This window comes from Gigantopelta aegis, chromosome 1 (genome assembly GCF_016097555.1).
Source record: "Gigantopelta aegis isolate Gae_Host chromosome 1, Gae_host_genome, whole genome shotgun sequence".
Taxonomy (NCBI): Eukaryota; Metazoa; Mollusca; class Gastropoda; order Neomphalida; family Peltospiridae; genus Gigantopelta; species Gigantopelta aegis.
This window is the reverse complement of record NC_054699.1, coordinates 28,617,275-28,642,749: the sequence shown is the minus strand read 5'-3', so window position 1 is coordinate 28,642,749 and position 25,475 is coordinate 28,617,275. Positions and strand designations below refer to the sequence as shown.

The 25,475-nt window shown below is 39.6% G+C and overlaps 1 protein-coding gene across 1 annotated transcript in view; it reads right to left on the bottom strand.

The window, feature by feature from the left end:
- Window positions 1-25,475, bottom strand: part of LOC121367581 (calmodulin-like protein 7) — a 68,547-nt gene that overhangs the window by 19,300 nt on the left and 23,772 nt on the right. The window lies entirely within an intron of this gene.

Here is a 25,475-nt window from a genome sequence, read left to right as displayed (position 1 = left end):
ACCCGCTGTCGCCACTTCATGGGCTACTCTTTTCGATTAGCAGCAAGGGATGTTTTATATGCACCATCCCACAGACAGGATAACATATACCACGGCCTTTGATACACCAGTCGTGGTGCACTGGCTGGAGCGAGAAATATGCGAATGGGCTCACCGATGGGGATTGATCCCAAACCGACCGCGAATCAAACGAACGCTTTACACCTGGGCTACGTCCCGCCCACTTTTTGTTAAAGGGACAGACCCTAGTTTCAGCGCGTAAATATTAACACTAAGTTTAATTAATCTACAAAGCTGTAACACATTTGGATAAAGTTACATTTGAGTGAAACGTGAGTCTGAGACTTTGAAATTGTGAAATGCCGTCTAAAAATAGTTTAAAATTCGACTCCATAACTGTTACTTCTCAAACGCACGTGCGTTTTTAAAAATATGAGAAATGCATTTTGTGATATTAAAAACACCAGGATGGCCAAAAACACTTCGAATGTATGGAAATGGATAATCTAAACCATAAAATCTTAAATAAAGTATGATTTCAGTTATCAAAAACGGCTATAATAGTCAAAAATATGCCTTAGCGTTTAAAAACTAGGGTATGTCCCTTTAAATGAAATCTCGGCAAATTGGAAAAATGGCTTTTTTTTTCTCCCTGACATTTTGACAATAAGAGAATGATGGAAAATTCGCTACCGTCACATAGGCTAAAACGCAGCTAAGCATCTTTTATATAGAGAGGACACTGCATACAATTTTTATTTTCACAACAGGTTTTACGTCAAATCAAGTTATTGTTTTTGTTAGCGTTCAAAGAAAAATCTCGGCAAATTTCAGAGAGGAAAAAATATTTCGTCAAACTTGAATTTCAAAGGAAGGAAATAGTTCAATGAGAATCGATTCTAGACCGATCGCGGATCAGGCGAACTCTGTATAATTGAGCTACGTACACACACACACACACCCCCCCCCCCCCCCCCCCCCCCCTCCCCCCGAAAATTTCAAAGATAAAACCGCGTGTTCAAGTCAAATCTCTGGCATAAATAACCCTGGGGCCATGTAATTTTTAGAGATAAAATACATGCGTCACGTTTTTATTGATAGACCTCAGAAACAAAAGCTGGCGTCAGCTTAAATTCCCGAAATAAAACCAAGCTGTCAATCTAACTTCCAAACAAAGAACCTTGACGTCGGCAGTTTTTATACGTAAAGGGAACTGTCGTCAAGTGAGTTTTCAGAGATGTATTCTAGGCCTCGCAACTGTACAGTGAGAATGCGCCTTAATGGAACTGTTCAGAAATAAACATTCAGAGTAATTTTTAGAGATATAATCCAAGCCCCGCAACTAGTTACCATAAGTTGTACAGTGAGAATGCGCCTTAAGGGAACTGTTCAGAAATAAAACTTCTGTCGTCAGAGACATATTGTAGGCCTCGCAACTAGTTATTACAAGTTGTACCGTGAGAATGCGCCTTAAGGGAACTGTCTTCAAGTGATTTTTAAGAAACATATTCTAGGCCTCGCAACTGGTTATTACAAGTTGTACCGTGAGAATGCGCCTTAATGGAACTGTCGTCAAGTGATTTTTCAGAGACATATTCTAGGCCTCGCAACTGGTTATTACACGTTGTACAGTGAGAATGCGCCTTAAGGGAACTGAACGCGTTCGACTGAGAGTATTAAGCGTTTGACATGACGTTTCTTTGACGGGCTTCCACAGGTATCTGACGCCGTTCAGTGTTGGAGGATATTGCGGCGCAACTAATCCGATTAGACAGTGCCAAACAACAGACGCTACTTCCGTTACGGCTTCCCCGGGCCCGGATCACTTCTGGTGGTGAATATTGATTTTATTGAGGCTTCAGTTCAATCTGATTAGTCCCGGCTATGTTAATATATATACAAGATACTGAGACGACCGTGTTTAGAATGAATTTTTGATTAGAGGAATGCGGTGTCTGCAATTAAATAAAATAAAATGAAAGGGGTATTTGTTTAAAGGTACTTGGTGGTCTTTTGAAATATTTCCTGAAATGAAGGAAGGAAATGTTTCATTTAACGACGCACTCAACACATTTTATTTACGGTTATATGGCGTCGGACATATGGACCACACAGATATTGAGAGAGGAAACCCGCTGTCGCCAGTTCATGGGCGACTCTTTTCCATTAGCAGCAAGGGATCGTTTCTGTGCACCATCCCACAGACAGGGTAGTACATGCCACGGCCTTTGATATACCAATCGTCATACACTGGCTGGAACGAGAAATAGCCCAATGGGCCCACTGACGGGGTCCGATCTCACACCGACCGCGCATCGAGCGAGCGCCATACTACTGGGCTACGTCCCGCCTCTATTTCCTGAAATGCATGAAATAGTGTTTTTGTTTTTCTTCGTTTCCTTCCTACTGGGGGGGGGGGAGAGAGAAACTGGGGGGGGGGGGAGAGAGAGAGAGAGAGAGAGAGAGAGAGAGAGAGAGGGAGGGAGGATGAAGGAGAGAGGGATGGAGTGGGGAGAGAGAGAGAGAGAGAGAGAGAGAGAGAGAGGAGGGAGGATGAAGCAGAGAGAGAGAGAGAGAGAGAGGATGGAGAGAGAGAGAGGATGGAGGGATGAAGGAGAGAGAGAGAGAGAGAGAGAGAGGTGCACAGAGAGAATGAATGTTTAACGACACCCCAGCACAAAACAATACATCGGCTATTGGTCGTCAAACTATGGTAAATGCAAATACGAAAGGAAGTGATAATCAACATGAATATAAACATTCTAGAGGTAAAATAAAACACAGTGTAGAGAACTGTGCAGAAAATACAAATATCACAGATAAGTAAAATAAAAATTTAGAGTAAAAATCAGTATCATGTATTGCAACAAAAGTTCAGGATAGAATCGAAATGATTCCATCTCATTTTTCGACCAAAAATATCTTTCCTAGCTTCCTTCAGATGCCTGCACTCCAACAGAATGTGTCGATCCATCAGACACTGAAGCGAAGGATCCTTCTTCAAAATAAACGAATGGGTCAAGTATGTGTGACCACCGCGAGGAGACGACACAAGACTACTGCATCCTTTCAGCACTGTCTATAGCAGGACTGCCACTCTCTCGGGACTGCCACTCTCTCGGGACTGCCACTCTCTCGGGACTGCCACTCTCTCAGGACTGCCACTCTCGGAACTGCCACGGGACTGCCACTCTCGGGACTGCCACTCTCTCAGGACTGCCACTCTCTCGGGACTGCCACGGGACTGCCACTCTCGGGACTGCCACTCTCTCAGGACTGGGCGGGGCATAGCCCGGTGGTAGAGCGCTCGCTTGATGCGCGGTCGGTCTGGGATCGACCCGTCGGTGGGCTCATTGGGCTATTTCTCGTTCCAGCCAGTGCACCACAACTGGTATATCAAAGGCCGTGGTATGTACTACCCTGTCTGTGGGATGGTGCATATAAAAGAACCCTTGCTGCTAATCGAAAAGAGTAGCCCATGAAGTGGCGATAGCAGGTTTCTCTCTCAACATCTGTGTGGTCCTTAACCATATGTCTGACGCCATATAGCCGTAAATAAAACATTTCCTTCTTTCTCTCTCAGGACTGGTGAGACAGCATAAAGCTTCCCCTGCGCGTGCTGTAACCTCACCGTGGTGCAGGGGTGTAACATTCTCTGATTGAATGGCCAATACAGCACGAAATTAAAATTTTGAGTAAAAGTCAGTATCTATCTGTGATATTTGTATTTTTGCACAGTTCTTTACACTGTTTTTATTTAAATCTTGAATTCTTATATTGATGTTGATCATCACTTTATTTGTTTGCATTACCATAGTTTGACACCCAATAGCCGATGTATTTTTCGTGCTGGGGTGTCGTTAAACATTCATTCATTCATTCATTCATTCATTCATTCATTCATTTATTCATTGCATAAAGCTTGTTTGCAACCGCATCGTTGCCAACATGGGTGAGCACCAAACACAATACAATATCTTTATTGGCAATGGATAAAAAACACACATTCGAATCACCATCCCAATTAAGGGATGTTCTAGCTTCATATTTCGTAAAACTTGCAGACACGAAAGTGAATTTGTGAAAATACAAAATTTGGATGCACTAGAATCCTTTATACACACACACACACACACACACACACGCACGCACGCGCGCACGCACGCACGCGCGCACGCGCGCATACGTTAAGTGACAAGTGTTTATAACAAACAAATAAGTAAGATTAAGCTATATAAAATGGGTTCTCAGGAGGTAAAGTGGTTATTTATAATATTAATAAGTTCATAATTTTTTTTTTAAAGGATGCTGACACGTTTACAGTTGAACAGTTATCTGAATTTAATTACATTTGGTCTAGTAACATAGTATGTCGTTAGTAATCTTTTTCGTTCCTTGTTGAATTCATAACAAATAGAAATATCATGAAACTCATCTCCGATATCATCTATATTACATGTTCTATCTTCTTTTGGAACATTGGACCACCTGCCCTTTTCAATTGGTAAGACATGATTAGATATGCGAAATCGGAGAAATGTAGTATAATGTTTCCTGTTAAGTATATTAAAGTAACTTTCAAATTCCATTTTCTCTTTAAAAAGCAAGTATGTAGAACATTTCCCTGATTCATTAATACTGTTGTACCAGTAATGAGTATATTGGTCTTCTAGTCGTAGCTTTATGGTTCGTTTTAGACATGGAACAGATATAAAATGCTGTGCGTCCCATACATTATTATAACCGAGTCTGTAAAATATATCTTGCATATGTACAATCCATTTATATTCTGTGTCATATTGAATGACGTCATAAACATTAGTTTGTAAACGCACAAGGATAGTTTTGTACTTCTACCTGTTAACAGTCTAGCCCAAAAGCAAACCATTCTACAAAATACAATCCGGTAAATTGTTTCTTCCAAATTCACCATAGAACAAATTTACAGGAGAATTCTTTCCAACTGGAGCTAGATGTTTTAAAAATTTAATATGAAGTTTTTTCTATATTATCGAGATTAACAAAACCCCATATCTCGCACCCATACAACGAAAACAACTGAGTCGAACAACTGGATTCGGTATTCTATGGACAATCAAAATTCATTACATTTTCTTAATATATAAAACATAGTTTTCTGAGCCTGTTCAAATAAGGTTTTCTGACATAAGTTAAATTTATTTGTTTTATGAAGCCAAATGCCAAGATATTTATATTCGTCAACATGTTCAAGCTGAACGTCGTCTATAAACCATTTACTTCTATAGTCCTTTTTATTTCCACCGAATATCACCACTTTAGTTTTTGTTATGCTGATTTCAAGTTTCCAAGTTTTGCAATAGTCCTTGTATGCGTTTAATAGTTATATTCAGATTCTGTTGATAGTAGGGCGGTATCATCAGCATACATCATAGTTAGTAAAGTTACATCAAGATCACAGTATATATCTATGTCATACGCAGTAATTGACACACCTTCACACTTAGCTGCTTTCAACTTAGCTGCTTTCAAAAAGTCCTCCAAGTCATTTACATATAAAGAAAATAAAAGTGGAGACAAATTTGCGACTTGTCTAACGCCAATCTTGCACTGAAATTTTTTGGACAAGTAACCATCTTTTTTAACACATTTTCATCTATATTATTATTTAACAATTTGGACCACGATACCTCTCTCCAGACTTTGTCGAAAGCTTTTGCAAGTCAATAAACGCACAGTAGAGCTTTCTCTTTCTTCTTTTTAGTAGTTCTATAATATCATTAATGGAAAATATATTACTAATAGTAGAGTATCCTTTCTTAAATCCCGCTTGAGCATCAGTAAGGATATTGTTTTGTTCAATGTACGCAGTCAGTCTATTATTTAAAATATTTGGAAATAACTTGCTTAAACAACACAATAATGATATTGATCGGTAATTGTACACATTTTGTCTGTCTCCTTTCTTTTTATATATGGTTTTAATAATCCCCAGGGACAATTCTTCTGGAAAAACACCACTGTTAAGAATACTGTTAAATAGTATTACGTATAATGTTAAAAACCTATCAGTGGTACATTTGATATATTCATTTATTATTTCATCATGACCGGCTGCGTTGTTCATTTTCAACTCCTTGGCTGCTTTGAGAACCTCCTCTCTGGTGATTGGCGCGTTCAAGAAAGTACTCCTATCACATGACGCTGCAATCGCGTCGACATCACACTCCGCTTCTTCGGTCAACTCAGAACAGTTGCCATGGGGTCAAGCTGCTCATTTCTGAGATAATGGGTAGTGTCTATGACTACCCTAGTTCCGCACAAAATTCGAGTACGTTTTTTTACAGGTACCCCATACATGTTTCAAGAACAAGGCTATTTGACACAGTGGTACTAGATGAAATAAACTTGCATATTTTTCTACCCAAATGAAACTAATCTTTTTTTTACTACCACACACATTTATCACCAAAATATCAGGACTTGTGGTGTTCACTTCCCTATCAAAAGTTGGGTGCACCACGAACTTTGACCCAGCCGGAAGTTATTTGGTTTGGTACTACCTTTAATAACGTGTTTGTAGTTTCGACTTGCCGTTTTTAACTCGTCTTCACTAGCCTTACACTTTTCCAGCTGGTGTTTTTTTTTTTGGCCACGTGGAAATTTCGTCTGCTTTGTAAACACTGCGGCCGAAACCATGGTTTATGACCTCGTTTGACTTTTAATTTTCTTCTTACCCTATTTGTTTTTACGCAACTAAAAGCTTTTTCAGCACTTTTAAGAAATATAGCAGTGACTTTCTTCACTGCGTCGTCAACGTTAGCCGGGTAGTGCGTGCCGTCTTGTAAGCCGGTCACAATACTGTCGATCTCAGATTGGTTAATTTCTTGTAAGAATCGGTCACTCAGCGTCCCATTCCATCTCCGTGGGCCTGTCACATTATTCGTTCGGGGGATATCTATTTGGAACAAATCACAGTTTTGTTTGATACACATTTCAACTGGAGAATGTATATCGGATAATAATGGGTCAAATTCGCAAACTTTAAAATATTGTACAAAATTAAAAACATCATAACTTGCGATTGCATAATCAACCAGGCTAACGCCTTTGCATGTGACCATACCAATATAACTATCAGCACCTAGCTCCCATTCATAATAAAAATATTATTAATTTTACACACGTCAACCAATTTGTACCCATTGCTGTTAGGTTTGGCTAAGTCTTGATTATATATATTTAAGGGTACACCAATTGTCTCCAAAGCGCAATTAATACTGTCAACATCATCTGGTAAATAGTTGAAGTTGTCACAGTTTGACACATGTTCAGAACTAGTGTAGTCATTTAATAACCTAGTGCGTGCGTTGAAATCTCCAATAAGTAGAATTGGACAGTTTTGTCTGATTTTTTTCGCTAATTTCAAAACTAATTTCTAGAAAAGTGCTATCATTGTTGTATGGTGAACCTTCCGGTGGAATGTACACAATACCAATAATTAGGTCTGATTTACTGGAAAGCAGTTTTGACATAATTTTAAACCACAGGATAAATTCACAATTACTTTTAATTGTAATATCTATAACATTAGTACATTTTTCTTTTATCGCTAAACCAATTCCACCTGATCTAACTGTTGAATTGCATTTTCTATTTTTCATAATAAATATATATCCTGGAATGTTTATACAATCCAGGTCATTTGCTTTTGTTTCACAAAAACAAAGTATATCAGATTTATTGATAAAAGTGTGAAACTCTGAGACGTTTAGCTTCGACTTAATACCACACACACTTAAGAACACCAGATTAATGTTAGAGCACAGATCTTCTTCACATGGTTGATCATGTGCACTGGAACCTTCTTGGCCCCACTATTGTCGCCACTGATTAGTTGGGTTTCGCTTGCTTGGGTTGTCGTTGGGCGACGATCCGCAGCTTCTTGGCCGCCATGTTGCGGCTTGGTGGATTATTTCTCGGTGAAGTAGGCTTCTCTGTCGGATAGACCCGCTGTCCGTCAATATACAGTGAATGACACTTTTTGTTTTCTGTCCTTTGCCTCGCGAAAGAGTGGAAATAGTTTTATTCGCCGTTCAACAATTTTGCTCGGAAATTGTTCCATAATACCGTATGGTTTGCCTTTTAGCATGTACGAACGTTTTCGTACTTGTTCTCTGTCACAGTACCGTTCAAACGTAACCACTATCGGGCGTGGACGGTCAGCGTTCTAACGTGTGCGCCTACACGGTGCACTCTGTTGCCACAGACCACAATTAATTTCGCTATATGTTTCTATATAGCCTTAGTGGCTATAACATTTTTATTAATATCAGCAGGCCCGTGGATTTTTGTATGTACCTTTGCCTCCTTGTGGGGACACATACCCTGAAAAGGACAACCCCTGTTGTCCAGCTCTTTCTCCCAGCATATTGGCTTAAACAAACACACCCTCTAAACCTAGCCGGAGTACACCCATTTTACACAAAAAGCACTACTTTTGCGTGGGCCGGAATTACCACAAACAAGTCTTCAATGTCAACAAATTACACATGTTTACAAACTACATGCTCTCCCCTGTCACTTCAGTCAAATAGTTGCCATTTCATAGCTGTCCGCCATGAAATAATCACAGTCAAACAGCAGACTACTTGCGCGGACAAATTTCCGGATTTTCGATAACCGAATGGGAAGATAACTGTAATCTGAGGCCAAAATACATATCACTGGTGTCCATCTGCCCCGGAGTGGGCCCCTGGCTTCCCAGAGACCGAACCGTGGGGCGGTAATGCTCGAAAACTTCGTGGCATGTTAAAGTTTTACGCACGCACTGGTGTCCATGTTCAGTTCACTGTCAATATATGATATACGTATATGATACGTTCACAATTTTCATTTGGGTATTCTTTTAGTCCAGCGAAGAGTAAATTGTTTTTCATGGACCAAATTTGCAAATCAAAAATAGTCTCCTGTAACTCAATTTTTCACTGTTCAATTTGTCTATTTGTGCTATAATACTGTCGCGTGCTGTAACCTCGCCGTGGTGCAGGGGTGTAACATCCTCTTTGAGAATGGCCAATACAGCACAAATTAAAATTTTGAGTAAAAGTCAGTATCTATCTGTGATATTTGTATTTTTGCACAGTTCTTTACACTGTTTTTATTTATATCTTGAATTTTTATATTGATGTTGATCATCACCTTATTTGATTGCATTGCCATAGTTTGACACCCAATAGCCGATGTATTTTTCGTGCTGGGGTGTCGTTAAACATTCATTCATTCATTCATTCATTAATACTGTCCAGTCGTGTATCAACTTTTTGAAACTGTTTGGAAACCTTTTTTTTATCGAATTCCAATGCGGTAGCTTTAATGTGTGTACGTTTCTCTGTAGCCGTATCGAAGGAGTCGCTCACAAATGTATAGATGTTTTCAAGTGCGTCTACTCGCTCTTTCGTTACATTAAGTTCTTCCGTAACTCTACCAATACTGTACTCAATGCCTGCAAGTTTTACTTCATTGGCAGGAAGTTTGGAAGTCTGAATTTCGATATTGGCTAATCAGTCCATTAGGGTCTTAGCCCATGTCGGTGGTGATAAAATGCTATTACTACTTACTTGATGTGCTTGGCTTTGTTGTAAGTTGTCATTGGCCAGACCAGATTTTTTTCTCAGCAACATTCTTTTGATCCGCCATATTGTTTTTCATGGGATCTAACTGCCTATTAGTATTGCATTGTCGAATATTTATTTCGCATCATTTCAGCTGGGGTTTTTACGAACTTTACCCTTGGTAATCGAACTGACAACGTTTTTATCACATTCTTAAAACAACGTTGTGGGTTAATTCATGAAGAAACTGTAAAATTCATGAAGAAACTGTAAAATTCATGAAGAAACTGTAAAATTTGTAGAGCCAACAGAGAACGTTTTGCCACCTTAACGCATGCGCATTGTAACGTCTGACTTGTATAAATTGCAGAATAAAATTCATGACTAAAGTATCAAATGTTTGACATCCAGTAGTCTATTATTAATAAATCAATGTGTTCTAGTGGTGTCGTTGAACTAGACAATTATATTATAAACAGTGTGACAAAGTAAGCTGACTGAGAAAAGATAAGACGCAAAGTTAGGTCTCACTACACAGATGTCATCTGCCATTGAAATCCATTTTAAAATCCTCAAATTCAAATGAACATTGCTAACATAACGGATTCTCATTGGTAATAAGCATTTATCTTTACTCCAAAACTGAGCACATTTCCGTCTCAATGTCTTGCTATATGACCGCATCTGGCTGTAGTACCGGTCCGAACAGGTGGTTCAGGAATCCATTTACACCGACAGGTTCTTCCGCTATACACCCATGTCCCAAAAGTCCAATATTACAAAATGGCATGAGCAAATTCCAGCCAGAAGACTTACCATTAAAAAAGACCAATTGTTTTAATTCTTCCCCAATTACTAGAAGTGAATATGTCGAAATTAGGAACTATAGTGGACCGTGATCAATGAACTCTCACCCGGGAGTCAACTGTGTAGCGAGACCTTAGAGCAGTGACTGACGTCACTGCATTGCAAAATGTACAAACCTGGGCTCCGTTCCACGAAACGATCTTAGCCCTAAGATCAACGTAACTACACAGCTAACATATGCACTTACGGTGATCTTAGCGCTAAGATCGCTTTGTGGAACGGGGCTCTGGGCCCAATTTCACAAAACATCGTAAACCTAGTTTTGCACGTAAACGTAAATCTACGACTAAACCACAATTCTTATTACTATTATAGTTCAACAAATATAGTCAGAAGAACACATAGTTCATTTTCTTTTGTCTTTAAAATACTCCAGCAACAGTAATGATGTAATTTCCTGCGTGAAATTGATGCCAAACACGTGTAAACGCACGACCGGTATAACTGCTAGTAGTGACGTAAACTTACGATGTTTAGTGAAATGGACCCCTGGTTACATTTAATACAACTTTAGGATTATCAAAAGACATATAGTCTAGGGTCGGGATTTAGTCCAGTGGTAAAACGCGCGCTTGATGCGCGGTCGGTCTAGGATTCAGCCTGTGCACTGAGGCAGGTATTTCAAAGGTCGTGGTATGTGCTATCCTGTCTATGCGATGGTGTATATAAAAGATCTCTTGCTACTAATGGAAAAAGGGGGTGGGATGTAGCCCAGTGGTAAAGCGTACACTTGATGCCCGGTCGGTCTGGGATCGATCCACGTCGGAGGGCCCATTGGGCTATTTCTGGTTCCAGCCAGTGCACCACGACTGGTATATCAAAGGTCGTGGTATGTACTATCTTGTTTATAGGGTGTTGTATACAAAAGATCTCTTGCTACTAATGGAAAAAAAATGTAGCGGGTTTCCTTTCTAAGACTATATGTCAGAATTTCCAAATGTTCGACATCCGACAGCTGGTGATTAAAAAATCAATGTCCTCTAGTAGTGTCGTTAAACAAAACAAACTTTAAGACAACAGTGTATAAAACATGTCTATATTTGGCCATCTATTGTACAATAACGATACCTGTCACGGACAGAACTCGCTGGCGAAGTCAGAGGTTGTGCCCACGCCAGGCGTGCTTGAGCAGTTCTCTGATGGAAGAATGCCACAAATTACCCACACCCACAATAAACTGTATAAAGCGTCCCATGTAGCCCCTCGTTTTAACAAAGACGGTCACATTAATTACAACTACAACTTCAATCCAACAGACCCCATCATCAACCTCAGTCGAGGGGGACAAGTTACAATCTTGCGCACAGGACAATGCAGACTGCCGTTCCACCTTGCCAGGATCAAACTTGTCCCCTCTTCAATTTGTCCCTGTGGACAAGCCGCAGAAACTGTTGAACACATCCTGCAATACTGCCAACAACACAGCCAGCTCAGAGATGCTCACTGGCCAACACCGAAAAACACAGAAAAAACCCTTTATAAAGACCAGGAATCCCTCCGTGTCACTGTGAGATTCATCCTGACAGCAAACATCTCCATGCGATAACATTACAACAAGGAACGACAAGAAGAAGAAGACAACTACAACTACTGACCTACAAAAAAAGTAAATCTTAATCAAAACTGAATTGAACATTTCAGAATCACTCTCGATACACCGCTCAAACACAATGTTCAAACACAATGCCGCCTGAAGGACTCAATGAGTAATTAACTTTTCTTTTGTTAGTCTTCCCAGTCAGCTTATCTGGTAATGTGATGACTCTTTTTAACTCTAGTTTTCTATTTGAACTGTTTTTATACTCCTGTTTTTTAAATGCTGCTCTCCTGTTTTTATTTCTAAGTGTGTCTCCCACCCAGAGCGAGTTTTAACGACTCAATGGGTAGGTGTAAGGAGGCCACCACACCCTCGTCTCTCTCTCTCTCTCTCTCTCTCTCTCTCTCTCTCTCTCTCTCTCTCTCTCTCTCTCTCTCTCTCTCTCTCTCTCTCTCTCTCTCTCTCTCTCTCTCTCTCTCTCTCTCTCTCTCTCTCTCTCTCTCTCTCTCTCTCTCTCTCTAACCACTAACAATTAACAACTAACCCACTGTCCAGATAGCTGAGGTGTGTGTCCAGGACAGCGTACTTGAACTTTAATTGGATATAAGCACGAAAATAAGTTGAAATGAAATGGAAGTGTTTCTGAATCATCAGTGACTATGGACACGTTAAAGGGATATTCCTGAGATTGTTGCACTTTTTAAGATTAACAAAGATTTTTTAACGATTGTAATTAATTTATTGTTCTGCATAAAATATTACTATTAGTGGCTGTATATTAAAAGTTTTTATGACTGTTCTAATATTTGTACTAGGTTAAATTTCAGTTTATTTCTAAAAATATACCTTTTTCGTACATACACAATTATTTGAAGACAAATTCCAGACACTGATATTCTGAACCAGAAACTATATTTAATATGTAAGTTTAATCGTAGAAATAGTTTATTAGTCGGAAACATCTTACAATGCAGCAAACTGCCCCTTTAATAGAGTTGTCCCTACCTTTAAGTTTGCTTTTCTCCTGACGATTTCAGCATTTGGATGACGAAACATTGGGAACTTTATCTTGTGGTTTTCATTTTGATTATATACAGTTGGTAGAGAGAAGGACAGAGAGGAAACCCGCTGCCGCAACTTAGGTTACTCCTACTGATAAAGCCGTATACGTACAAGACGGTGGGAGGGGGGGGGGGGGGAGACACATTTTATTTACGGTTATATGGTGTCGGATATATGGTTAAGGACCACACAGATATTGAGAGAGGAAACCCGCTGTCACCACTTCATGGGCTACTCTTTTTCGATTAGCAGCAAGGGATCTTTTATATGCACCATCCCATAGACAGGATAGCACATACCACGGCCTTTGATATACCAGTCGTGGTGCACTGGCTGGAGCGAGAAATAGCGCAATGGGCCCACCGACAAGGATCTATCCCAGACCGACTGCGCATCGAGCGAGCGCTTTACCATTGAGAGAGAGAGAGAGAGAGAGAGAGAGAGAGAGAGAGAGAGAGAGAGAGAGAGAGAGAGAGAGAGAGAGAGAGAGAGAGAGAGAGAGAGAGAGAGAGAGAGAGAGAGAGAGAGAGAGAGAGAGATTGTTTATTTATTAAAGTCTCAGCACAGTTGAAATACAATAAATTCTAAAAGAGAACCGGACAACTCCATACATAACAGTTAAAAGATAGATTAGCTAGAGAAGCAGTTAACTTTCTCGAGGTGTTGTTAACTAGAAATGCGATTTTTTAATCAATGAAATCATTGTGGAACATGAATATAACAATTTCTATATTACGATATACATAGATAGATATAGATATGTATTGTGTACATGTATTATTGTAAATTTCGTCTGATTTTGAATTCCGTTTTTGAAGGAATTAAACATACATTTTGAATTTCTTTCTTTTTTTAGTCAGTATATTTTACGATCCGACAACTGTATCGCTGTCTTCGCAATATTTAATTAATTTCTAATCTACGCTCAATCTGTATCAATCCATTTTCAGCGTTAATAAAATAAACAGGATTGACGTTTGGATAGATGATTAAATAAGAGTATAACGTCATACGCAAATTGAATCGATACTTGCCTTTGATGTAGCGTCAATCGCGTCAAACACGGGCATTACGGTAATCAGATCACGTGACGTGTTCTAGAAGACTTTCGTATTCAGTAATTAATTGGGCAAGTGTCTGTAGTTCTTTAAACATTTATATAATTAATTATTTAAGGGCAATGACTAAGGACCACACAGATATTGAGGGAGGAAACCCGCTGTCGCCACTTCATGGGCTACTCTTTTCGATTGGCAGCAAGGGATCTTTTATGACTATATAGTAAGTAGACATTGTGAAAATAGTTTCAGATTTTCACAGATTGATTATCATGGATAAACTGCACACATTACATCCATCGTGTTTCTGACGATGCCCAGTTTTAAAGTACTCGCCTAAAATTGATTCCCGGGTTTTTTTTTTCTCTCGTTCCAGCCAGTGCACCACGACTGGTATATCAAAAACCGTGGTATGTGCTATCCAGTCTGTGGGATGGTATATATATATAAAAGATCCCTTTCAGGCCCTAATCTTGCCCGAGAAATGAGCGTTTTCTTTGCCGAATATCGACTCGGAAGTCGCCGAGTTATTAGCAGTAGTGTCGAAGCTGCTATAATATTTATGACCTAATCTGATTTTAAAAACGAACTCATACAACAGACGTCAAGATCCCGACTTGTTTATTGTCATCGCTCACTTGGCACCTTGTCGCCGTAGGTCGTACAGTGTTGTTTCTTTGGCGTCAGACTGTACCCTCGGGTAATCGCGAACCTGCCTATTAACGGGAAATGGTTTCTGCGCATGCGCATTGTAATGACCGATTGATTTGATGAAATGTTTTACCTTGATCAATTTATTGTCAAAAACTACCAACAAATGTTAATACTCATGCCAGTTTCTGTCGTGAAGAGATTAAATACATGTTGCCGTGTAATGTTGATATTCTTCAGATACACCAGTAACCGGGCTATTGTTTCTCAAAGTGACGCGTGTTGCAATCATCAATCGTTCTTAAAGGGACATTCCTGAGTTTGCTGCAATTTTTAAGATGTTATTGACTAACCGAGACTTTTTAAAGATTGTAATTACATATCAAATATATTTTTCGGCATAAAATATTAGTGGCTGTATATTAAACGTGTTTCTGACCGTTCTAATATTTGTACTAGGTTAACTTTCATTTTATTTCGTAAAAACTATTTTTTTCATACGTACAAAATTATTTGAAGACAAAATCCAGTTTGGGTTTCTTACAAATATTGAGATGACCAGAAACGCATCGAATATACAGACACTGATATTCTAAACAAGAAAATATATTTAATATGTAAGTTCAATCTTAGAAATATTTTATTAGTCAGAAACATCTTACGATGCAGCAAACTCAGGAATGTCTCTTTAATCCTCGGCCACGTTCATTTCGGTCATGCCAGAAAATATTAATTAATAGATAATTTTAGCATAACGGCACATTGTCAACTACTTAATAATATCACATTTTTAATAAAACATATAAATGTTTTGTTTAAACTTTATTACCGGAAGTAGTATTTTATATCGAAATATTACGATTAGAACCGAGTGTAAAATTCGGAATTTTTCTGATTGAACGCGGAAACTGGCGAAACGTTACAAAATGTATCAATAAATGTTCACTTCGCCTATTTTTATCAAACTTCGCCCCTTTCGTCTGGGAAGGGAGAAGTCACTTCTATTTTTTTCAATTCTAGATTAGGGCCTGACTACTGGATGTCAAACATTTGGTAATTCTGACTCGTAGTCTTCAGAGAAAACCCGCTACATTTTTCCTAATGCAGCAAAGGATCTTTTATATGCACTTTTCCACAGACAGGAAAACACATACCATGGCCTTTGACCAGTTGTGGTGCACTGGTTGGAACGAGAATAAACCCAATCTATTGAATAGATCCTCCGAGGTGGTTCGATCCTGCAATAAAGCGAGCTCTCAACCGACTGAGCCAAATAAATCCCGCCCCATCGTAGAGAGGAAACCCGCTACGTTGTTGTTGTTTTTTTCCATTAGTAGTAAGGGATCTTTTATATGCACCATCCCACAGACAGTAATGCACATACCACGGTCTGTGATACATTAGTCGTGGTGCATTGGCTGGAACGAGAAATAGCTCAAGGGGCCCACCGACGGGGATCGATCTCAAACCGACAGCGCATCAGGCGAGCGCTTTATCTCTGAGCTACGTCCCGCGCCTGTTTTTAAAGAGACTGTCCCGTGTTTGCAGCCGTTGTAAAAATCTGTCCGAGTAATAAAATAGTTTAACAGTTAACGTCGATCAGGTCTCGATAAACACTGTCCTTATAACGTCAATCACAAATTTCACCGTACAACTTCCGTAAGATAAATTGGTCCGGAACGATCGGCCTCGATGTGATGTTGACAGGTCGTCATAACATCCTGGGTTTAGCCACTTTTTTTTTTTTTTCAATATCGGATTTTTGTTCGCGTTTGAAGCAGACGAGACACTCTGTTCAGGCAAGACAGGGACTTGTCGAAGTGTTCGCTGACATTATGACGTGGTAAGATAGCCACAGTTCCAGACACTGAAAGTCCTTTGTTAAGACGTGTCGTATTAGTAACGTGAAAAGATTACGTCTAGCTAACATTCTCGAACAATTTGGATCGTTTCCCCGTGGGGGCGGGATCTGGGTAAGTCGGTAGAGCGCTTGCCTGAGGTGCTTATCAAAGGTCATGGTATGTGCTGTCCTGCCCGTGGGGAAAATCCATATAAAAGTCAATTTGCTGCTAACGGGAAGACTGTAGCCGGTTTTCTCTGTCAGAATTATCAAATGTTTGAGATCCAAATTGGCAACAAGTAAAGAATACTAATCAGTGTTGTCTTGTTAAACAAAACGAATTTTAACTGAGGTTTGTGCATTAGAATTACACACTCTTTGACATCCGATAGCCAAGTATTAGTAGCAAATGAATGTGATCTAGTGGGGTCGCTATACAAAATAAAATTTAAATGAGGATTTTTCATCACAATTATCAAATGTTTGACACCCAATACCCAATAATTAACAACACACCAATGTGATCTAGTATATCGCTAAACAAAACAAACTTTAAGTGGAGATTATGCATCATGATTGCTGACTGTTGGACATCCAACTGTAAGTGATTGATATCAAATCTATCTGCTCTAGTGGTGTCGCTAAACAAAACAAACTTTAACTTTGATCCCCTGAGTTGTTATTCGACGTAACATGAAACATAAGAACCAATGTTTTCTGGTTTAGCTGGATGGACGTAAATATGGCTTCAATAGGCCGGCAACACAAATGAATTCCTGAATCAGGCTTTTAAACAAGCTGACAAATATTCAAGGAGGCATATTCGGCCTAAGATGTCCTAATTTTAATTTATTTTTTATTTTACTTTTTTTTTAAATTCATAATCATACAGTTAATACAATAAATATGCACAACAAATGCTTTGTTTATAAATAAATATAAAAATGTGAAATGTATACAAAAAGATACTAATAATGTCAATACTAGTCCTGGCCTTAAACAAAGTCCTAAAAGCAGTGTTCAACACACAGAAAGAAAGCCCATCCAACAATATATTATAAATTAGAGAGATATATACAGTCGGACTTCATTATCTCGACCTCTGTTAACTCATTACACCGGGAAATCTGGAGGTCCACCGTTATCTCGAGCCATTTGGTTCGGTCCCTTCAACATCGAGATAACGACGTTTGGCTGCATATATAATTAACCTTTAAATAAATTGTGACATACAGACCAGAAGTTTACAAACTTATCATAATTGCAATAAGAGAGTGTTGTCACGCCTTTTGTTATACTATAATACAGACTCAGTTCCTTTTATGTTCATGTAATATCTGGGATAAAACCCTTCAAATGACTTTAAATTTTTGTTTAACTGTTTAGTTATTAATGTAATAGCATTAGTAGGATAATTGTTATTCGTTTTAAAGCCAAAAATAACATTTTCTTTTGCAAAATTCGTTATTATACCAGTTTTAGCTGCTCCCAAATATGTCTGACGTTGTTACAATCCCAAAATAGGTGTTTCAATGTCGATATTTCATGTTTACAGAGGGAGCAAAGAGGTGAATCAATATATCCTATGTTATGTAAAAACTTATTTGTAGGTAATATTCTATGAATAATCTTGTATTGAAGCTATCTTAATTCTGTACTGCGAAAAAGTATTGTATTCATCGTTTTCCAATCACCATCGTGGTATTTGAAGTTTAATTCTTCTTACCATTTTAAATTAAATTTGTATTTCAAAAATCTCGAATCAAATCAAATATTTTTTAAAGTGTCCTAATTTGGACAGCTTTGGCAGTTGAATCACTTTGGGCTGCTACACGACAGCAAATAGTGACTGCAACATTTCATTTCATTTCAACTTTTTTCGTGCTTATATACGATTAAGGTTCAAGCACGCTGTCCTGGGCACACACCTTAGCTATCTCGGCTGTCTGTCCAGGGCTGTGGGTTACTTGTTAGTTGTTAGTGGTTAGTGAGAGAGAAGAGGGTGTAGGGGTCTTACACCAACCCAATGAGTCTGGATTTTGTCTTCATATAATTTCGTACGTACGAAAAAATAAGATTTTAGAAAATAAAATAAATTTAGCCTAGAATAAATATTAAAACGATCAAAAACACGTTTAATATTTTAACTAATATTTTATGCAGAAAAATATACGTGATATATCATTACAATTGTTAAAATGTTTCCGTTAGTCGATAACATCTTAAAAATTGCAGCAAACTCAGGAATGTCCCTTTAATCGTAGAAATATTTTATTAGTCGGAAACATCTTACAATGCAGCAAACTCAGGAATGTCCCTTTAATCGTAGAACTATTTTATTAGTTGGAAACATCTTACAATGCAGCAAACTCGGGAATGTCCCTTTAATCGTTGAAATATTTTATTAATCGGAAACATCTTACAATGCAGCAAACTCAGGAATGTCCCTTTAATCGTTGAAATATTTTATTAATCGGAAACATCTTACAATGCAGCAAACTCGGAAATGTCCCTTTAATCGTTGAAATATTTTATTAATCGGAAACATCTTACAATGCAGCAAACTCGGGAATGTCCCTTTAATCGTTGAAATATTTTATTAATCGGAAACATCTTACAATGCAGCAAACTCGGGAATGTCCCTTTAATCGTTGAAATATTTTATTAATCGGAAACATCTTACAATGCAGCAAACTCGGGAATGTCCCTTTAATCGTTGAAATATTTTATTAATCGGAAACATTTTACAATGCAGCAAACTCGGAAATGTCCCTTTAAAATGGATATTGTGGTAGCTCTGGACACCAGATAGCTGAGATGTATGTGCGTGTGTGTGTGTATGTGTGTGCGCGCATGCACGCTCAGGACAGCGTGCTTGAACCTTAATTGGATATAAGCGCGAAAATAGGTTACAGTGGATATTGCGTTAGTTGTGGACACCGAAAAGGTCACTTTACTCTCAATTTCCTCACTATTCTGTGGAATGAACTGAAACCAATTTGCTGCAGGTATGCTTGATTAGATCCAGAAAGGTTTTTAAAGCGGTCACCGCCGGCCGAGAATAATTCAATAAGCACCAACAATAGACGTGAAGAGCAACTCTATGAACTTGGCATCAGACTCGGGTATGACTTTCAGTCTGGAATATTGTTTTAATAAATAAACCGATTGTACACAGCGAATGACGAGTGTCTCCGGTTCGGCCTCAACTTTAATAAATATTAATTGAGACACGAGTACGGGATGTGAGGTTCATGGCTTTCGGAAAAGGCGGGAATATTCGTTTAACGAGAAACATTGTTCGCAAATTATTACAGCTTCCACTCTCCGATATTCCATCCCTGATGTCGTGAATGGAATCACCGCAAACGTTCGAAGACATTTCAGGACATTAAAAACCACATGTTATTTTGACGAGAGAGAGAGAGAGAGAGAGAGAGAGAGAGAGAGAGAGAGAGAGAGAGAGAGAGAGAGAGAGAGACAGACAGACACACAGACACACACAGAGACAGAGAGAGACAGAGACAGAGAAAGAGAAACAGAGAGAGAGAGAGAGAGAGAGAGAGAGAGAGAGAGAGAGAGAGAGAGAGAGAGAGAGAGAGACGAGACAGACAGACACAGACAGACAGACAGACAGACAGACACACACACATAGACAGAGAGAGACAGAGACAGAAAGAGAAACAGAGAGAGAGAGAGAGAGAGAGAGAGAGAGAGAGAGAGAGAGAGTATATGTCCCATATTTTGAAAATTATGAGAGATGGGAATACCACTTGAATATGCATATATCGGTTAAAAAACACAAAACAAAAACAAATAAAAAAAAACCCAACCAACAACAAAACAAACAACCACCATAACTATTCATTTCAGTAGGAAATCCCATAGTTAGCAAATGTCCCTTAGTTTTACGACAGTTCAGTTAATCAATAACACTTTAAAAATGTTCGGTTTTCTTTTTCCGTCCTCATTTGGTTCGTAAACAAAATAAATATCTCGTTTCATACGCGTGTGAGTTTTCGTGAAAATTTCGTTCCAGCGCGAATCAAGTGCACAGACGCTCGCTCTATTTCCAGCTCTAAGTCGTGTTTGTTCGGATCCTTTATGCGGGTTTACGTGGAAATGCGACATGAATCGTTGACATGAGAGAAGCCTTAAGAATTGCGATCATTTGGCTTTCTAAATTACTCACAAGTATCGGCTTTTAGCAGTTGTATGTGCGCCAGTCCCAAGTGACACGCAGCTGAGTTAGTTCAGACAAAGACCGAGTTGGAAAAACAGTTCGCTTGAATGACGTCATCTGGACGAAGTTTCGGTCTCACTACACAGATGTCATCTGTCAATGAAATCCATGTTAAATTGCCCAACTTCAAATGAAGATTGCCAATAGAACGGGTTCTGGTTGGCACTAACAATATACACCATTGCGAAGATACATTACATAAGCATTTATTTTCACTCCTAAATTGAGACCGCATCTGATTGTAGTACCGGTCCGAACAGGTGGTCCATTAATCTTCCGCTGTAAACCCATGTCCCAAAAATGTCAATGCACAATATTACAAAATAGCATGGGCAAAATCCAGACAGAAGGCTTACCATTCAAACAACAAATTGTTTCAAGGCTTCCCCAATTACTAGAGGTTAATATGTGAATCACAACATATGTCGCAATTAGGAACTATAATGGATCGTGATCAATGAACTCTAACCCGGAAGTCAATTGTGTAGTGAGACCTCAGCCAGCATTTTTTTTTTTCCTTTCGCTAAACGTTTGTAAAAGTATTTGGTTGGTTCCCGAAGCGGTCATTCGGTTTAATGTGTAGCGTAAAAACCAGTCTAGCAAGCGGTAATGACAAACGGTTGGCTTAACGTGCTTCGGGAATTGGTCAAATTAGAGCGGTTTCGTTATTACAAGAACCGATCGAACGAGATCTAACAGACGTTCGTGATCTACGTCATCAGTTTACACGTACTACTTTCCGTTGACGTAGTCGGCATTATGCGACTCGAGCTTGTGATCTCGGTTGAGTCTCGGCATTTTATTTTGACGTAGCTCAGTGGTAAAACGCTCGCCCGTCGGTGGGCCCATTAGTTTATTTCTCGTCCCAGCCAGTGCTCCACAACTGATGTAACAGAGGCCGTGGTATGTACTATCCTGTTTGTGGGATGGTGCATATAAAATATTCCTTGCTGCTAATCGAAAAGAGTAGCCCATGAAGTGGCGACAGCGGGTTTCCTCTCTCATATCTGTGTGGTCCTTATCCATATGTCCGACGCCATATGACCGTAAATAAAATTTGTTGAGTGCGTCGTTAAACATTTCCTTCCTTCAACACATTTTTATTTACGATTTATTAATCATAGACTACTGGATGTCAAACATTTGGTAATTTCGGACATAGTCTTAGAGAGGAAACTCGCTATATAGTAGTAATGGATATTTTATATGCACCATCCCACAGATAGGGCAGTACATACCACGGCCTTTGATATACCAGTCGTGGTGCACTGGCTGGAACGAGAAATAGCCCAATGGGCCCACCGACGAGGATCGATCCCACACCGACCGCGCATCGAGTGAGCGCTGTACCACTGGGCTACGTCCCGCCCCAAAAATGTGTTGAGTGCGTCGTTAAATAAAACATTTCCTTTCTTCATTTTGACATGATCATCGACACATTTTGGTTAGGTTTTATGTGAACCAGGCTTTAATATCAGTATTCCAGTGACAACTCAGCCAACATATTCACCATCATTTGTTTTGTCTTGCATTCTTCGGCAAACCGTTCGCCATCTTTGCTGAACTTGTTTCCCGATTCCGAGCATGTTAGCGCACAAGGTACGCCCTACCTCCGTGTTTTAATTATAGCGTTACCGCTCACGGTAATTTTAACTGTCCAAATGTCCAAATGTCCAGAGTACTCGGGCTTCGATCCCGCGTGCTTCTAAACACAACATCATACGTGTACGACTACTAAGTTCTTTGCGGATCATTTATTGGACGTGAACGATAGCTGTGAATATAGACATTGGTCGGAGTTCAGCAAGACAAAAAAAAAAGAGAGAAAACGCTTGCTAAAATGTTTTTTTTAGGGGATCATGTGAAACCGAGCTTCGCATTAAATGTAATGACCAAATCGGGAACCAGTCAAATTGTTTGCGAACGTTAGCGTTAGCGTTGTTCTCTGCCGTGGCTATATGTCAACATTACCAAATGTTTGACATCCAACAGCCGGTGATTAATAAATCAATGTGCTTTAGTGGTGTCGTTAAACAAAACAAACTTTCATTGACGAGCAGGTAGACGAACGTTCTCTTGGGTCTTCGTCTCTGAACGCAAACTCGACTTCGTTCCACGACAGCGATCAATTGTAACACTGGAGCCCGTACCCCCCCCCCCCCCCCCCCACCCCGGGAGGTTTAGAGTGAAACGTAACAGCAAAACTCGTTAGAAGCGTTTCTTCCCGCTGTGTTTGGCTAAACTCGGGCAAGGTGCTAATTGTAACAACTAGGCAGAATACGACACGGTGGTACAAAAACATTTGGGACAAAAGATTCGTCGAAGAAATCCCGCATGTATAGGATTTTACAGTTAACTGACACGTCATGTAACATTAATGCGATCAAAACCTACCAGCACCTGACAGTTACTTGATGAACAACAGTTACTGATGATGTTGTTGTTTAGTAACGTTAATCACTGAACTAATTTAATGGATAAGGGAGGGAGGGAAAGAGGGCGACAGTCATACAGACAGATACTAAAAACAGACAGAGAGGATGAGAGAAATAGATGCATAAACAGAGATAGACAAAAAGACGGAAAGGTAAATGGGGTGGAGAGGGAGAGAAAAAACACAGATGTGGCCAGACATGTGTTGAGACATACACAGAGACATACATATACATGCGCAAGCGCGCACACACACAGAGACATACATATACATGCGCAAGCGCGCACACACACAGACACAGACAGAGAGAGAGAGAGAGAGAGAGAGAGAGAGAGAGAGAGAGAGAGAGAGAGAGAGAGAGAGAGAGAGAGAGAGACAGAGAGAGAGAGAGACAGACAGACAGACAGACAGAGAGATAGATGGGAGAGAGACAGAGATAGAGAGACAGAGAAACAGAGAGAGAGAGAGAGAGAGAGAGAGAGAGAGAGAGAGAGAGAGAGAGAGAGAGAGAGACAGACAGACAGACAGACAGACAGACAGACAGACAGCGAGAGACAGAGATCGACAGAGACAGAGATCGACAGAGGGAAAAGAGGGAAGGGGAGGGAGGATGGTAGTATGTCACAGTGTGAATGGCAAAAAGTGTTATATGGGGGAAAAAGCCATAAAAGATAGAGAAAGAGGGATTGAGGGAGATAGAACAGAGACATATAGAGAAAGCGACACCAATGGCACTCTTCGGATATGACGTCACAGAAATAGAGACCGTATAAACACAAGCAGGGCGGAAGGCAGACGGAGACACAGACAGACAGACAGACAGACAGATACGGTTAAGAGAAATCATTAACTTGAAATGAATCGACATAAAGAAAATTGATTTACTAGTATTACTGATCGATTATTGGATATCAGACATTTAGGAATTTACATACGCTAACATTTATATACTATTATGGATATGCAAGAAACGTTTGTTAATGTTTGTGTTGCTTAACGACACCACCAGAGCACATTGATTAATTAATTAATCATCGGCTATTGGATGTTAAACATCTGGTAATTATGACTCGTAGTCAGAGGATTTTCCTAATGCAGCAAGGGATCTTTTATATGCACTTTCCCACATACAGGAAAGCATATACCACGGCCTTTGTCTAGTTGTGGTGCACTGGTTGGAACGAGAAAATCACCAATCAGCTGAATGATATGCAAGAACCCCAAGTCTGCGTTCAGCAACAGGGAACAGAGCTAAAGTTCGACAACGATTTGATTTGTTACCGGTGTTGTTATTCGTCTAATGTGAACCTGTAAAAATAAATCTAGCGAGCGTGTTCTGTTCTGTTTGTCTAAAGAGTTTTTGTCCTAAACCCAAACCATGACCAATTTGTTTTATTCCAACGTGAAACCAAACCCCAGCCTGTGGCGTCGTGGTTAGGCCATCGGTCTATAGGCTGGTTGGTACGGGGTTCGGATCCCAGTCGAGGCATGGGATTTTTAATCCAGATACCGACTCCGAACCCTGAGTGAGTGCTCCGCAAGGCTCAATGGGTAGGTGTAAACCACTTGCTCCGACCAGTGATCCATAACTGGTCCAACAAAGGCCATGGTTTGTGCTATCCTGCCTGTGGGAAGCGCAAATAAAAGATCCCTTGCTGCATGTCGTAAAAGAGTAGCCTATGTCGCGACAGCGGGTTTCCTCTCAAAATCTATGTGGTCCTTAACCATATGTCTGACGTCATATAACCGTAAATAAAATGTGTTGAGTGCTTAGTTAAATAAAACTTTTCTTTCTGTAATATATATTGTTTGACCAAAAATAGCGGGGGGGGGGGGGGGGGGGGGGGGGGGAGGCAGGCCCCTTGAGCCCCGACCTGAATCCACACATGAGCACGAAAATAAGTACAAATGAATGAATAATTCAGGCACGGTGATTTATATTCTGAGCAATGAACTGCATGATTCAAGCATAAGTACTTCGTGGATGTTTCTTTAAGAAACAACGATTTACTTTCTAGCGTGAAATAAATTATCTTCTGCATCTGATCCAATTAATGCTGACATTTCCATCCAATTTCGTCACAAAAAAACAACAAAACATTTTCGTTACGTTCGACCCGTAATCCTGTTTAAAACACCTTAACGTTGGAGTATAAAAGTCATTTTTTATTTTTAAACGAATGCGAAACG